Below are 11,805 nucleotides of genomic sequence, written 5' to 3'. Positions count from 1 at the left end.
AATAAGGGAGTCATCAGGATAAAGTTGCTGACTAAATTTTTCTACCAAAGAATTTGTGTTTACAGCATAATTCCACGATAAATAAATCTGTTCTTCCTATACCAGACTGAAATATCTCTCTTCTGTGAGAATAAACCTTTTTTTTTTTTTCATCTTTCTTCCTTCTCCTCAGCTCTTTCCCCGTATGTTCTACCCTAGACTACAGTTCTTGAGGGAAAGAAAAGAAGAGTTTAGCAAATTTTGTTTTATTTTATTTTAATTTTTACTTTTTATTTTACCTTTAGAATCTATGTGACCATCATGGCTTGGGCTTCCCAATGATTTCCCAATGGCTGCTAAATGTTCTAATGTACTTCAATTTAACTTTTTCCCTCACAAACCATCCTAATCTCTGCTGATGCTTAGAGGAGATTATCGTAGGATTTTTTGTTGTTGTTGTTTTTTTTATTTTTGTTTTAAGAGAGGAGGTGGCAGGGAGGGACAGAGGGAGAGGCAGAGAGAGAATCCTTATGCAGGCTCCACACCTAGCCAACCCAATTTGGGCTCCATCCCACGACCTTGAGATCATGACTTCAGCCAAAATCAAGAGTCTATTATTTAAAAGACTGAGCCCCTCAGGCACCCCTGAGTTTTAAAGTGGAATGTTCCAAGGTTATTAGTGAAATCAATTGGATTATGAATTTGGTTTCATTTGTTTTGATGTTAATGCCTCTAATATTTAAGTAATTGTCTTTCCAACTACTATCAGATATTAATTCTGAAAAAAACAGTGTTTTGTTTTAGATATTACAAACATTTTTCTTCAGGAATTAATGTGAATAAAACTGTATTTCCTGAATTAAAGCTAATTGTGTTTCTGAGGTTAAGCCAAGCATTGCACTGTGAGTTCTTAAAAAAAATTTTTATTCTCCTCTAGGATTCTGATGGATTCCTGTCTCACATTGAGGTCTTTTATCCATTTTGAATTTATCCTAGAGGAGAACATAGGCAGTAATCTCTTCAATATCAGTCACAGCAACTTCTTTCAAAATATGTCTCCAAAGGCAAAGGAAACAAAAGCGAAGATGAACTTTTGGGACTTCATAAAAATCAAAAGCTTCTGCACAGCAAAGGAAACAGTCAAGAAAACAAAGAGGAACCCACGGAATGGGAGAAGATATTTGCAAAGGACAGTACAGACAAAAGGTTGATATCCAGGATCTATAATGAACTCCTCAAACTCAACACACACAAAACAGACAATCATATCAATAAATGGGCAGAAGATATGGACAGACACTTCTCCAATAAAGACATACAAATGGCTATCAGACACATGAAAAAATGTTCATCATCACTAGCCATCAGGGAGATTCAAATTAAAACTACACTGAGATATCACCTTACACCAGTTAGAATGGCCAAAATTAGCAAGACAGGAAACAACATGTGTTGGAGAGGATGTGGAGAAAGGGGAACTCTCTTATACTGTTGGTGGGAATGCAAGTTGGTGCAGCCTCTTTGGAGAACAGTGTAGAAATTACTCAAGAAATTAAAAATAGAACTTCCCTATGACCCTGCCATTGCACTCCTGGGTATTTACCCCAAAGATACAGATGTAGTGAAAAGAAGGGCCATCTGTACCCCAATGTTTATAGCAGCAATGGCCACGGTCGCCAAACTGTGGAAAGAACCAAGATGCCCTTCAATGGATGAATGGATAAGGAAGATGTGGTCCATATACACTATGGAGTATTATGCCTCCATCAGAAAGGATGAATACCCAACTTTTGTAGCAACATGGATGGGTCTGGAAGAGATTATGCTGAGTGAAATAAGTCAAGCAGAGAGAGTCAATTATCATATGGTTTCACTTATTTGTGGAACATAACAAAAAGCATGGAGGACATGGGGAGTTAGAGAGAAGGGAGTTGGGGTAAATTGGAAGGGGAGGTGAATCATGAGAGACTATGGACTCTGAAAAACAATCTGAGGGGTTTGAAGGGGCGGGGGGGGGTGGGAGTCAGGGTACTAGGTGAGTATTATAGAGGGCACGGATTGCATGCAGCACTGGGTGTGGTGAAAAAATAATGATACTGTTATGCTGAAAATAAATAAATTTTAAAAAATTTATATTAAAAAAAACCAATAACCTCCTAATTAAAAAAAATTTTTTTTTTTTTCGGAAAAAACTGACAAGTGAAACTAGAATTTGATACTGCCATCTGCTGTTTAGAAACAAAATTACATGCATGTTAAAGCTAAAATTTGTTAGTTTTCAAGAAAAAAATAGTATTACACTAATTTATCCTGTGCTATCAATACATTAAAAAGAGAGAAATATATGGTGTTTTATTCATGGGGTTTTTATAACTTTGGATTGTATAATTTCTTTTATATTACATAACATGTATTATATAATTATTTTATAACTATAACATGAAATTTTGTAAATATAAATATTACATATTTATCTACTTAAAAGTTAGCAAGTATTTAAAAAGACACATAGTTCAGATTGTGCTCACAAATGAAAAGTAAAATAGCAGATATAGGAGACAATAAGAATACTTTCATTTTCAAAAGACAACAGATCTAAATTTGTACACAAATGTTAAAGATCAGAATGGCTTTTTGTTCTGAACAATGAAGACAATCAGTATAGCTATGGCAACATATATACATATGTTAGACATGGAAGGACAAATATTTTTAAATATTATACTTGTTTAATAATGGGAATTGTATTACTTAAAGACAAATACCTTAGAAATCTTCAAATACTTGTGGTCACTTCAGCAGCACATATACTAGAATTGGAAAGATACAGAGAAGATTAGTATGGTCCCTGCACAAGGATGACACACAAATTTATGAACTGTTCCATATTTTCTTGTTCCTAATTTTGTATTCCATATTTCCTGGAAAAAAATATATATATACCTACACATACATATATACATATATATCTCCTACAAAATATTTTTTAGGGATATATATATCCCTAAATATATACCCCCAAATATATTTTTTTGTAGGGATATATATCCCTACAAAAGAGTGAAGAGGTACCTTAGTGGCTCAGTTAAATGGCTGCCTTTGGCTCAGGTCATGATCCCAGGATTTAGGATTGAGTCCCACCTTGGGCACCCTGCTCAGCGGGAAGCCTGCTTCTCCCTCTCCCTCTGCCGGCTCCCCCGCCTGTGCTCTCTCTCTCTGTGTCAAATAAATTTTTAAAAAAAGAATGAAATTATTCCATTTGCAATGACAGAGAGTGTAATGCTGAGTGAAATAAGACAGTCAGAGAAAGACAAATACCATATGATTTCTCTCATATGTGGAATTAAAGAACCAAAACAAAAGAGCAAAGGGAAAAAAAATAAGAGGTAAAAAGAGAGAGAGACAAATCAAGAAACAGACTCTTAACTATAGATAATCAATGATTACCAGAGGGGGGAAGATGGGGGGATGGGGGTGGGTCAAATAGGTGATGAGCACCAGGCGATGTATGAAAGTGGTGAATTACTATATTATATGCCTGAAATGGATATAATACTGTGTTAACTAACTGGAATTAAAATTTAAAAAATTAAAAAAAGAAATCTTCAAATTCTTTATGTAATTAATCTCGTGGATTCACACGAAGCTGAGAATGCCTCTACAGATTCACTAAAAGTATTTGTTTGGAGATCTTATGTAAAAAATTTTATAAGAAATACATAAATATATTCTTTGTTATTTGAATGATACAAAAATATTTTTATTTGATTATCTTTAATTGCTATAGCTTTTGTTTTTACTTTGCCTGATGATCTTAAGTATTAGTAATAGCAAATCAACTAATTAAATAAGTGTTGCTATTCAGGAGAAAAAAAGCAAATCATACATGATTACTAACTGTGATTATTTGTTACTAAAAATCCTGAGTTTATCCACTATGTTAAAAAATAAAATGATTCTAAGAAAGGGTATATATTTTTTATAAATAGAAGCAAAATCCCAATGAAATGTATCAAATTCTGTTTCATGGGGTGCCTGGGTGGCTCAGCGGGTTAAAGCCTCTACCTTCGGCTTAGGTCATGATCTCAGGGTCCTGTGATTGAGTCCCATATCAGGTTCTCTGCTCAGCAGGGAGTCTGCTTCACCCCCCCACCCCGTCTGCCTCTCTGCCTACTTATGATCTCTGTCTGTCAAATAATTAAATAAAATTTTTTAAAAAGTTAAAATAAAATTTAAAAATAAATTCTGTTTCATTTTCCCTTTCATAATTAGCCAATATTCTATATATGTAAATTATCTATTGCTTAAACCTTGTCACATTCATCTCTCCATTTAGTCAAAAAGATTTGTTAATATGATGAATTTGTTAACATACTAATAGTTAAAAGGAAGTCCAGGAAAGTTCTCAGCAATTTAAGTTTGTGATTTTACAAGGATCATTGGTCTGAGCTACATTTCAAATTACTTTATGTTGTTCACAGAGGTAGTTTAATATTTCCATGCTAGGTGATTTCAACTTGGTTTAAGTTGGGGTCTTTTCTAATGTTATTAAATTTGCAAGTGGGATTGCAAAAATACTTTTTAGAATTAGATTTTCTTTAATAGTTACTCTAAGAGTACTCTAGAATGGTAGGGGGAAAAAATTCCCATTTTTTTTCCAGAATGAAGGAACACACTCAGGTCCTAGACATTACTGTGAGCTTACATAAAGAAAGATTTCATGAAGATTATTTTCTTATGTTTAACTCTGTATGAGATTCATTAGTAATAACATAATCATAAGAATAAGCTGATTTTAGAGTATTTTAAGTATAACTTAACAGACAGGTATCTGAATCCAAATGTTTAAAAAAGCTTTCAGTCTTATAAACCCCCAAGGAAATTGAATTAGCAAACTTCTGCTTTCCAGCCAAGATGGAGTAAGAGGGATTGGCTCTATCCTCTTACTTGATACAACTACAAAAACAAACAAACAAGCAAAAAACAGAAAAATATATGAAACAGTGGCTTTCTGGCCACTGGAAATCAGTCAACAGTGATTGCTGACACAAGAGCAGCAACTGAGGGGAGCCTTGTAGTTGCCCAGATTACTGCCTAGAAAAAGTGCCCAGGCCACAGCACAGGGGAGAGGACCCTAAACAGAGCTGTACATTCTCTTTGAGTTTGGTGGATGGAATTGGGAAATTGGGAACCCAAAGGTGCTTAGAGTTTATAGGGCAGAATACTGAAGGAAAGAGCATTCATTATACAGAAAGAAAATTTCAGAGTTGTGCAGAGGGCCATCCTCAACCATTCAGTTGGGTACTACTGAGTAAAACATGTGAGGACAAAAATTGAGGCCAGGAAAAAGACCATGGAGAAGATATAGGGGGACAAACTTCTGATCACATAGGACCAGGGATAGTGCCTGTTCCTCATATCCAGAGTAGAAAACCACATATTTCACAAGGCATCGGAATAAGAGGAATTGTCTTGCCTCAACAGTCAAGAAAAACTTGCTCTTAACTAAAGCCTCTCTGGTTCTGCCTGACAAAGATTAAAAGAAAACTTGAAATAAGCATACTCATTTCCGAGTAATTTAACTGTACCCCAGAACAACTCTTAATATTTAAAGGAATACAAATAAATATAACACTCAACAGGAAACATTCTCAATGTCTGGCATACTATTGAAATTTACCTGGCATGCAAAGATAAGGGAAAATACAACTCATAATGAGAAGAAAAGCAAATGAATTGAAAGTGACCCTGAAAGGACACAGAAGATAGATTTAGTAGACAAGGATATTGAACACTTTCAACTGTACTCCATATGGCCAATAGGTAGATGTAAGATTAAACATGGTACGTGAGACAGAGAAGATCTAAAAAAACACTCAAACAATATCTAAGATAGAGAATACCCTGGGTGGGGTATTAATGGCAGATAAAACATTGCAAAAGAAGATTATTCATCTGAAGACCTAGTAATAGAAATTATCTGTGCTGAAACCTAAATGAAAAATAAGAACAACAGCAAAAAACCCAAAAAACAAAACAAACAAACAAAAAACAAATCAACAGTGAACTGTGGGATAGCTTTAAGTGGTCAAATATATATGTAACTGGAAGCCTCAAAGGTGAAGGAAGAAAAAAATATATATATACATAGTTGAAGAAATAATGGTCATTGCCCCCCAAATTTGGTGAAAACTTTAAACTCACAGATTCAAGAGCCACAAGTACAGGAATCATGAAAAACACACCAGGAAGCATTTGTTTCAAACGCCAAAGACTAGTAATAAAAAACTGATAAAAGCAACCAGAGAAAAAAGATATATTGTGTAGAGGGGAACAAAGAACAAAGATAAGGATGGCAGTGGTTTTTTTTCCCTCCAGAAACAATGCAAGCTAGAAGACATTGGAGTGGCATCTTTATAGTACTGAATGAAAAAGACTATTACTTAGAATTCTTCACTCAGCCAAAATATCTTTCAAAATTAATAGTGAATGAATGACTAAGCTACAAAATAATAATAGTAATAATAATAATAGTAAAATAAGGCTTTGTTAGACATAAAAACTGAATGAAGTCATCAGCAGACGTGCAAGATAGGAAATGTTAAAAGAAGTTCTTTAAGCAGAAGGAAAATGATACCAGATGAATATGCAAAAGAATGGAGAGCACCAGAGAAGGTAACTACATGAATAAATGTAAAGCTTCTCTGTCTTATTATTTAAATCTTGTTAAAAGAGAATTATTCAAAAATTAATGATGACATATTGTGTGGTTTCTAACATACATAGAAGAAAAATATATAGCAAAAAATGGCACAAAATCTTGAAGAGCAGAAAAAGAAGAATACTTTTGTAAGGTTCCTATAGTTTACAAGAAGTAGTATAATATCCCTCAAAAGTAAGCAGCGATAAGTTAATGATGGATACTATTAACACTACAGAAACTAAAATGATAATATATAGAGTTATTGCTAATAAACCAACAAACAAAAATCATAAAGTGTATCATAAAACATGCTTGATTAATTCAAAAGAAAGCAGAGTAAGGAAAAAGGCTGGAAGTGGGGGCAGTGGTAGAAGGAACAGATGGGATGGATAGAAGATGAACAGCAAGATGATAAATTTAAATCCAAATATGTAATAATCAAATATAATGATGAGTCTACACATCCCAGTTATAAGGCAGACAATGTCAGATTAAATGGTAATGACATGCTGGCTATGGTAAATCCGAATTAAATATACAACACAAACAGGTTATAAGTAAAGGATGGTAAAAGATATTCTATGCTAACATTTATCAAAAAAAATGTAGAGTGGTTATATTAACATCGGGCAAAGTAGACTCCAGATCAAAGAGTATCACCAATGGCAAAGAAGTTTATTTCATAATAAAGTTTTCCGTTAATTATGAGGACATATAAATCTTAATTGCTTATATACTATTTCTGCTTTCTGCTGCTGCATAACAAATTACTAGAAATTAATGACCTTAAAACACCTATATATTAGGTCAGAGTTCTGTAGGTCAAAGTCTGGGCACAGGGTTCTCTATTCATTGAAATCAAGGTGTCAGCTGGGCTGTGTTCCAATCTGGAGGTCCGAGTCCTATTCCGAGCTGACATGGTTGTGGCAGAAATCACTTTCTTGTGGCCACAAGACTAAGGTCCCCATTTCCTTACTGGCTGTTAGTCAGAGGTCTCTCTCAGCTCCTAGAGGCCATCTGTATTCCTTGCCATGTGGACCGCCCCATCTTCAAAACCAGAAACAGAGAGTTTCCTTCACACAGAATTCCTCTCATACTTCAAATCCCTCTCACTTGGATCCCTGTCCCTTTTAAAGACTCACCTGATTAGGTGAGTTTCACGATCGAAGAACTTCAAAGATTTTATATAGGTAATACATCACGGGGCAAGATCTGGGCTCTTAATAGACAAATCCATAATTATAGACCTCAACACTCTTTTCTCAATAATAATAAAATAAGTAGACAGAAATTCAGTTAAGGATATGAAGGACTTAACATTACCAATAAACTTGACCTAATTGATATTTTTAGAACACTCCATCCAAATCAGCTGCATACACACTATTTTCAAGTGTGAACATCTAACAAGACAGACCATATCCTGAGCCATAAAGCAAGTCTCAATACATTTTAGAACAATTAAACTCATACAAAGCATGTTCTCTGAACATAACAAAATCAAAATATAAATCAGTGACAGAAAGCTTCCCCAGAAAATCCTTAAATATTGGGAAATTAAATAGTATACTTCTCAACAGCATGTGAGCCAAAGATGAAACAAAAAGGGATTTTTAACATTTCTTTAATGAGTGAAAATGAACACACAACACATACAAATTTGGGAGATACAAATAAAATGAGGACATTTCCAACACTAAATACCTATGTTAGAAAAGAAATAAAACCAGGAAAACAAATGCAAGTAAAACCAAGAATAAGCAAAAGAAAAGGATATAATAAAGATCAGAGTGAAATCGATGAAGTAGAAAATAGAAGAATAAATTCCAGGAATAAAAGGGATGACATTACTGCAGAATCTATAGGTATAAGAAGGGTAATAAGAAAATACTTTGAGCAACTTCCTGCCTATAATTTCAAAGACTTAGATTAAATTTAAAAATTGCTAGAAAGACACAAATTGCCAGATCTCACTCAAGAAGAAATGAGATCGGGGCACCAGGGTGGCTCAGTGGGTTAAGCCGCTGCCTTCGGCTTAGGTCATGACCTCAGGGTCCTGGGATCCAGCCCCGCCATCAGGCTCTCTGCTCAGTGGGGAGCCTGCTTCCTCCTCTCTCTGCCTGCCTCTCTGCCTGTTGTCATCTCTCTCTGTCAAATAAATAAATAAAATCTTTAAAAAAAAAAAAAAAAGAAGAAGAAGAAGAAGAAATGAGATCATGGGATGCCTAGGTGGATCAGTCACTTAAGCCCCTTCCTTTGGCTCAGGTCATGATCCCAGGGTTCTGGGATTGAGCACACCTCAAGCTACCTGCTCAGCAGGGAGTCTGTTTCTCCCTCAGTCTCCATGTATCCCTCCCCTCCCTAGCTTGGGCTCACTCTCTCTCAAAAAAATACTATCACTAATACTAATAATAATTATAATTATGCAAGCTAAAACAGCCAGATGTAATGGTGTGTTTGTAGTACAATTTCACTCATGAAATTTCAGAAAATGCAGTTATCTGCAGTGTGAAAAATACATATTATCAGTGTTTGCATGAAGATGTTATATGGGGAGAGTGGGAGAGACCAACTGCAGAGTATGTAGAACGTTTTGGGGGTGATAGACATGCTCATCATCTTGATTAAAGTGATGGTTTCATGTTCTGTACACATATGTAAAACTTCCAAATTTTGGATCTCAAGCATGTGCAATTTATTATATGGTGAGTATGTCCCAATTAAAAAGTGAAAGTAAATAAATTGAATTTGCCATTTTTTTTCTTGTTATTAAAATGACTTCAACTCCATACCCTGGAGTTCTCAAGAATATTTCTCAATTCATGGAAATGTAAGCATACTCTATGTTCTACTTCAAGAAAATTAACTCCCAGTATAAACAAAACAAACGGAGAGCAGACCCATACATGCAGCAAAATTATTGTACAGATGAGTCTCAAATACTTTGACTATATTCAGTATTTATTTAAAGAGTTCAAAGGAGAAGGTGCCATTAAGGGAATCAATAAATCAGCAAGTTGAGGTATGGTTGAAGTTTGGGAATATATCCATGCTCTTGTAGACTGGAGTCACATCATTTAAATTTGGAGAGAATACCAGTAGTGTGCTAGAACCAGCTCACATCAGTTTATCAAAGCAAATTTACATGCAGTGACTTCAAATTGATATCCTGATACTGACACCAATGTAGCTTTGGCAGGAGTATTTATATGACAGAAACTGGCAAGCCTCCTCCTCACCCCAGAAAGAACCAGTGGCTAAACATTTGGCCATCACTAACTTTAGGGATCATTAGTTGGACCCTTTAGTTTACACCTAATGAAACTGAGACCAATAACTTACTGAAAACATACTCCTAAGGAGTGCAAAAATGGTTTAGAAAATCAAAATGAGAGGGGTACCTGGGTGGCTCATTCAGTTGAGCAAAGGACTCTTGATTTCAGATCAGGTCATGATCTCAGGGTTATGGGATGAATCCCCTCATCAGGCTCCATGCTCAGCAAGGCAGTCTGCTGGAGATTATCTTTTTCTCCTTCTTCCTCTGCCCCTCCCCCTGCTCATGCTCTCACTCTCTTGCTCTCTCAATTAAATAAAGTTTTAAAAAAATAATAAAAAATAAGAGAATCCTTTCAATGATTATCATTGTGTTCATCTAATCAATTTTTCCTTATCTTTTTGCTTTCTCCCTTTCTCCACTATACTCTTTTGTTGTTAAACTTCTCTTATTTAGTATCTGTTTCTGGCTCTGATATTTGTTGAAATGGGTACCTGAGAAGATGATGTAGTATTATACATGATGAAAATCTTGTCTCAGCAGTTAGGTGAAAGACAGTTCAAACATATATTCAGGTGAAATTTCAGAAAATATGAAAAACCATAAAGAAATAAGGATATTTCAAAGAATATTTCTGTGAAGTATAAGATCATACATTTACTAAATATATCCAATCACACCTTAAAAATGGGATAAAGATTCTGGATTCAGATTTTTTTTACTCCTCCTTTTTTTTTATAGTGATTCAATAATTCTATATATTACCTCGTGCTCATCACAAGTGCACTCCTTATCCCCATCATTTATTTCACCCATCCTCCCTCCCCCTGCTCTGGTTAATATTTACAAGTCTATTTTTTTTTAAGTATTTTTTTTAAGATTTTATTTATTTATTTGACAGGCAGAGATTACAAGTAGGCAGAGAGGCAGGCAGAGAAAGAGAGGAGGAAGCAGGATCCCCACTGAGCAGAGAGCCCGACGTGGGACTCGATCCCAGGACCCTGGGATCATGACCTGAGCCGAAGGCAGAGGCTTTAACCCACTGAGCCACCCAGGCGCTCCTAAGTATTTTTTTTTTTATTTATCTCTCTCTCTTTCTTCCCTTTTGCTTGTTTGTTTAGTTTCTTAAATTCCCCATATGAGTGAAAGCATATGGTATTTGTCTTTCTCTTACTGCCTTATTTCATTTAGCATCATACTCTTTAGCTCCATCCATCTTATTGCAAATGGCAAAACTTCATTTTTTATGGCTGAATTATATTCCATTGTGTATATATACACCACATCTTCTTTATTCATTCATCAGTTGATGGAAAACTTGGGCTGCTTCCATTTCTAGCCCTTTGTAGATAATGCTGATATAAGTATAGGGATGCATGTATCCTTTTGAATTAATATTTTTGTATTGTTTGGGTGAGTACCCAATAGTGTGATTGCTGGATCATGGGAAAGTTCTGGTTTTAACCTTTTGAGGAAACGTCGTACTGTTTTCCACAGTGGCTCCACTAATTGGCAAGCCCACCAACAGTGCACATCCTTGCCAACATCTGTTCTTACTTGCATTGTCAATTTTAGCTATTTTGACAGGTGTAAGGTGATACCTCATTGTAGTTTTGATTTGCATTTCCCTGATGATAGGTGACTTTGACCATGTGTCTGTTGGCCATCTGGAAGCCTTCTTTGGTAAAATATCCATTCATGTCTTCTCATTTTTTAATTCACTTATTTGGGGGTTTTTTGGTGTTGAGTTTGATAGGTTCTTTATGTATTTCAGATACTAATCTTTTATTCAAGATGTCATTTGCAAATATCATCTCCCACTCCATAGGTTGCCTTTAACTCTGTTGAT

The 11,805-nt window shown here is 35.1% G+C and overlaps 1 non-coding gene across 1 annotated transcript; it reads left to right on the top strand.

The window, feature by feature from the left end:
- The first annotated feature begins 2,765 nt into the window (after positions 1–2,765).
- LOC123391878 lies at positions 2,766–2,872 on the top strand. The gene has a single exon (XR_006606565.1). It is a non-coding gene; the product is annotated as a U6 spliceosomal RNA (small nuclear RNA).
- The last annotated feature ends 8,933 nt before the right edge of the window (positions 2,873–11,805 follow it).

This window comes from Mustela putorius, unplaced genomic scaffold (assembly GCF_011764305.1).
Source record: "Mustela putorius furo isolate JIRA1106 unplaced genomic scaffold, ASM1176430v1.1 tig00000382_pilon_pilon_pilon, whole genome shotgun sequence".
Lineage (NCBI taxonomy): Eukaryota > Metazoa > Chordata > Mammalia > Carnivora > Mustelidae > Mustela > Mustela putorius.
Note: the sequence above shows the minus strand (reverse complement) of the source record. Positions and strands in the feature narration are given on the sequence as shown.